Genomic DNA, 6,000 nt, shown 5'->3' on the forward strand with positions numbered 1-6,000 from the left:
CTCTCATGGCCTCCACCCACTTCTGGGAATCTATGTCCAACATAGCTTCTGTGTAAGTCACGGGATCCTCCTCACTAGTCAAGGTTTCCACCAGGTAACTATCCTGGTCATAACCATAACGGACTGGTGGCTTGGATACCCGAGTGGATCTTCTAGGTTGGTCACTACCTGAAAGTTGTGGGACATCTCCCACTGCTCCTGAATCTCCTCATCAAGAACAACTTCCTGACGATGGGTGTCCAGGATATAGTCGGTTTCCAAGAATTGCGCATTACGACTGCAGAACACTTTCTGCTCACTTGGGTCATAGAATAGGTAACCTACAGAGCCTTTTGGGTAGCCTACAAATAGGCAACGGCTGGTCTTGGATTCCAACTTGTCTGCACTCGTTCTCTTAACGTGTGCTGGACAACCCCAAATCTTCAAGTGTCTGACACTTGGTTTCTTTCCGATCCAAAGTTCATATGGAGTATTCGGAACTGATTTGATTGGAACTCGATTCAGCACATAAATCGCAGTCTCTAATGCGTAACCCCAAAAGGATGTGGGTAACTCTGAGTGTATGAGAAGCGACCAGACCATATCCAATAAGGTCCTATTCCTCCTCTCTGAAACACCGTTAAGTTGTGGTGTAGCAAGAGGAGCTAATTGTGATACTATCCCATTGTCCTTTAAGTAGTCCCTGAATTCGTCAGAGAGATACTCGCCACATCGATCTGATCGAAGGGCCTTAATTTCTCTCCTTAACTGTTTCTCGACCTCTTGTCTAAACTCTTTGAACTTTTCAAAGGATTCAGACTTGAGTCTCATTAGGTACACATAACCGTATCGTGAAAAATCATCTGTGAAGGTGATGAAATACACGTGTTGATTTCATGTCCTAACACTCAGGGGACCACATACATCAGTATGTATTAGGTCAAGTGTGCCCGTAGATCTTTCAGGCTTACCGTTAAATGGCCATTTCGTCATCTTGCCTTGTAGGCAAGGCTCACAAGTGGGAAAATCTTCTACAGTTAGAAAATCCAAAGGACCATCCTTTACCAACCTTGTGATTTGGTCAACACCGATGTGGCCAAGTCGATAATGCCACAGACACGTGGGATTAACTGTATCATGAGCTCTCTTCTTAGGGATTTCAACCGACGTAGTTTCGGTTATGTTAGTTTCTAGAGAAGGATGTAGAACATAGAGACCGTTCTCCAGTTCCCCGTATGTGATGAATCTGTTGTTTCTTTTAACAGTAATCGTATTACTAAAGAAGACAGAATAACCATCTGCACGCAGTTTTGAGACAGAAATCAAATTTCTCCTTAAATTTTGTACATAAAGACAGTCTTCCAGTACAATTATTCCTTCTCTAAAAATTAATTCCACGGTTCCTATGGCCGCGGCTGCAACAGTTGCAGTAGTCCCCAAGAAGAGAGTGACTTCTCCTTCACTCAGCCTTCTACTTACCTTGAACCCCTGCAGTGAGTTACAAGCATGAGTCGAAGCCCTGGAGTCAATACACCAGGAAGCAGAAGCTACCAACAAATTGGTTTCTACAACACAAGTTTCGAAGTTACCTTTCTTGGATTCCAGGTAGGCAGGATAATTCCTTTTCCAGTGGCCGGTCTTCTTGTAGAAGTGACAGGCATCCGATGCTTTGTCTTTCTTCTGCTTCTTGCTCTTAGTGGCTTTCTTCTGAGGCTTCTTTGCCTTCCTCTTTCTCTTGCCTGTCTTGCCAGCTTCAACAAGCATGGCTACAGGCTCATCCTTTCTAATCAGTTCTTCAGCTCTTTGCAACATATTGCTGAGCTCTTGTAAGCTGACATTCAGCTTGTTCATGTTATAGTTCATGATGAACGGATTGAAGGAAGGAGGCAAAGAGTTAAGGATAGCATCTATCTGGGTAGCAAGGTCCAGCCCGGATCCAAGAGCCTCCAGTTCGTTGAGGTATCCCATCATCTGAAGACAATGGTCGTGAACTTGTTGACCCTTGGACATTTGTGCGGTCATGAACTGTTTCAAGACCTTTTGTCGAGTAGAACGATTCTGCTCTTCATACATTGTCCTGAGACTGTCCAATATGTCTTTGGCAAGTTCGATCTGATCGAACTGCCTCTGTATTAGGTTGTCTAAGGAGGCAATGATGTAACACCGGGCAAGGGAGTTTTTCTCCTCCCATTCTTGATAGTCTCTCCTTCGGGCCTCAAAAGCCCTATCACCCGGATGCTCCGGGGCAGGATTCTTTGCCACTTTGTCCAACTTTTCAGAAGCTAGGACCAGCATAAGGTTTCTGTACCAATCAGCATAGTTTGGGCCCTTCAACTTGTTGTCATCAAGTAGTTTTGCAAAAGATCCGTTTGCCATTTTCTTATAAAAGAGCAAACATCAGTCCACAACCTAATTTGATTCATGTTCATTTCATAGATATGGATTTTAATCTATGATCCATTTCCATTTATTCGTCTCTGAGATTTCCCTCCTCTCTCAGTGACGGAGACTACGGGTTGTCTCTAGAAATGTGGGAAATCACATAGGGTGCATGGAGCCAACTGTTTCAGCTGCATAACCCCACCACCTTTCTGTGAAGGATCACATCCACTCATCATATGAGTTTTCCCTTTGGCCTCTATCAGACAAGGTTCAGAGCCGTTTTTAGGTAAACCTTTCTGTCTAGTGAGTGCTTACCCATCATATTCATGAATGGCAAGGTACCGTGAGAGAGTTCCCATTTTCTGGTGAAGCCCCTCCCACATCAGTCTATGACGCCCCTATCATCTTATGAAACACTCAGACAAGCCCAACAGCAAATGGATATCCCATTTTCTGGTGCGTTTCCTCATTACTGAAGGACCCATCCTCATGCTAATGATGGAAGGCCTTTAAAGAGTTCATCATATGAATCTCCCTATCACACACACTCATATTAGCTGGAGGGAACAAAATTACGCCCTAGTTTGATTTAGGTCAAACCAAAGTGGCTCCCACTGACTTTCATAAAGCCAGATTTCGGTGGGCCTTAAATCGGCTAGGGTTCCGCATGCAACCTCTTGAAGAGGTGTGGGGCCCACCACTGAGGGAATTCATCCAATGATCAAAAGGGACACCATGGCAATGATGTGCATTCAGCCATGGTGTGCGCAAGAGCCACTGTCGAATGAGCATGGGCCAAGTACTTATGGCCCATGTCCGCAGCACATCACACATCTATACATCACATGCAGGGATAAATTGATCCAATCAATTAATTATCTGTAAGGCCTGTTGGAAGCCTGTTAAAATTCCATAATATTAACCATTAATATTATCTAGGTATATGGGCTGAATTAGGGTTACCCAGTTTGGCCCATATAGCTTTATCCTTTGAAATGGGCTTTTGTAGTTTTAACTATTTAAAACTGGGCCTTTACAGGCTGGGCCGAATCAACCATTTAATTAAATATCAATCCTTAGGCCCATTAGTGGGAAATTAGGGCTGACATTCAGCCTTGATTAAACCCTAGAATTGGTCCAAACAGTTTTGAACCAATCTTGGTTCGAATGGGTCTAGTGTTTGATTTTTAATTAAATCCTTAATTCAAGAAAATAATCTAAAATTAAATACTGATAAAAGGAAAAACAAGAATCAGCCAAACAGGGCTGTTCGCACAATCCTTCCTGCAAAACAGAGGTTAGATCACAGAATGCAGTTTCACAAACTGAAAATCGCAGATAGCATTTCTCTTATCTGCGAAATTTCCTTCTCTGCGCCGCCATCTTCGATCCAAAATAAAATAAATAGAAATCCTATTTCTATTAATAATTACATCAGATCGAATACCTATATATTGAGTCTAAAAAATAAAAAAAATTTACAGACCCAAAATAAGTCAAGAACTGCAAAAACGCAGGTTCCTTGCGCAAACCAAGAATTCGATCTCCTCTTGTACGAACAGCCCATAAATCAAGAAAATTATAAAGAACAATTCTAAATAATAATCAGATTTATTTAAAATTAATTTCAGATTATTTGCCCATCTGTTTTGGGAATAAATTTCCCAAAACTAAATCTGCGCAAATTGGGTAGAACGTCTTCTCCCTAATTGCGCAGGTTCAGATTTGAAACAGAATGGTTCAAGATTTGAACCTGTGGCTCTGATACCACTGAAGGGTTGAGAGATCCATCACATGGACGCCCAAAGATTGCGGAATAAGGGGCGAATTTCAAAAAAATTTCTCTCCCTTCAATTGGGAATCACATTCCCTATTTAGAAAATCATATTTTCAAGGATAAATCTTGAACCTTAAACTGAACCAGATCTGAACCAAAAGGAATGGGAGAGAATGATACCTGATACGGAGAAGCAATATCTCCCAACGAAGGTGTTCACGCCCAAGGAAGGATTCAAAGACTGCTCCCACTGAAGATGGCACAGTGCAGGATGGAGCAGAATCAGCAGTGTTCTTCCCCAAGAACTCTGTCCTTCGCAAGAAACAATAGGATGGAACGTGAGCACAGCTCCCTTTTCAATCCTTTCTCAAAGAATTGATGTCAAGATCCAATCTTGACTTCTCCCACAGCTGGAGATCAAACTGGCAAATAGGGCAGCAAGAGCAGGGAGGCAGCAAGAGAGTATTCGCAGGGTGCAGAATTCTATCTTCTTGATTTTAGCACTAAAGAGGATCTGATGTGTTTCTTGGTCTCTCTCAAGGCTGTCGCCCCCTCCTTCCTTTTGTTAACTTGAAAAGATCAGCTCCTAATCCCATTAGGAGGTGCTTATCCAAATCATATTTGGATCAACCTTCTCTTCTAATGATAAGGATAAACCCTTATCTTATCTGCAGATTAGATTAGCTTTATCCTAATCTTATTAGGAGGTTTCTAGATCTGAATCACATTCAGATCTGGACTCTCTGAGTGGATAAGATTAAGACCCTATCCTAACTGCTAATCCATCTCAGAATTCGCCCCTTTAATTAACTAAATTAATAGCCTAGTTCGAAATGGGCTTTAGGCCCATTAAGCTTATGTGCTCACTTAACCTTCCTAACTGCTGCCCAGTTGGGCTTCCTTGTATGGCATGGGACCCAAGCATCGATCTACACATCAACCACATGGGTTCGGCCCAGCCTTTGTTACAAGGCCTGGTCGAATACACTGTTAAAGACAGTGCACCCCCTGAAACCCATCAAATGGACTCTATGAGCCCAACACTTACCCTAAGTGGTCCCTGGGCCAAGCCACCTTGTAACACCCAGGGACTGTGGGCAGATGCAAAATTAGCCCATCAGGTATTATCCTCAATGGTCTTACACTTAACCTTTCAGCCCATAATGATCAATCACTGCCCGACAAGAGAGGACCTCTCCCTCGGTTGCAAGGAACAGTGTTCCACTCTCCACTTATATGGATCCCAGGAATTAAAACCTTTTGCAAACATTTTAGAAACCATAATGTATATACTTTTATATCTCATATAAAATATACTTCGCAAAAACAAATTTCAACGGTTGAAATCGGCTACCGGTAGTCTTGGTTTCCAACAGTGAGAGTGCATCCCCGATCATTACCTTTGTCCGACAAAGGGGCTGATCCTGTCACTATGATCACCCACTCAGATGAATTCTTGGATTGTCCCAACATACATAGGTTTTGACCCCCGCTAAGGATTTCACTGATTGATACATCAAAGACAGCCCGGTCCGACACCTAGTGTAGTATCATAATCGAGTCTAGGGGTCGGGTGTAACTTTCCGGTTTTTCCCATCAATCTCCAAGGTCCAGGGCAATACTAGAAATCTGGTCCAGTTCAAAGATTCAATTAATCCCACATTGTATGTGCCTAGGGTCTCACCCCGGTAGCTGAGACAAGCCACCCCAACCGACTTGGTGGCACCACAGTATCAGCCTTGTCAGGATAGATCTCCCCAGACCGACCCACTGGCTGTGAACATTCTAAACTAACACGAGTCTCAATAAGTGTCTAGTTTAAGGGTATTACACAGAAACATACCAAGGGAACATGAATCAAA

Source organism: Nelumbo lutea, chromosome 2 (assembly GCF_056320005.1).
Source record: "Nelumbo lutea isolate HS-2025 chromosome 2, American lotus-T2T, whole genome shotgun sequence".
NCBI classification, from domain to species: domain Eukaryota; kingdom Viridiplantae; phylum Streptophyta; class Magnoliopsida; order Proteales; family Nelumbonaceae; genus Nelumbo; species Nelumbo lutea.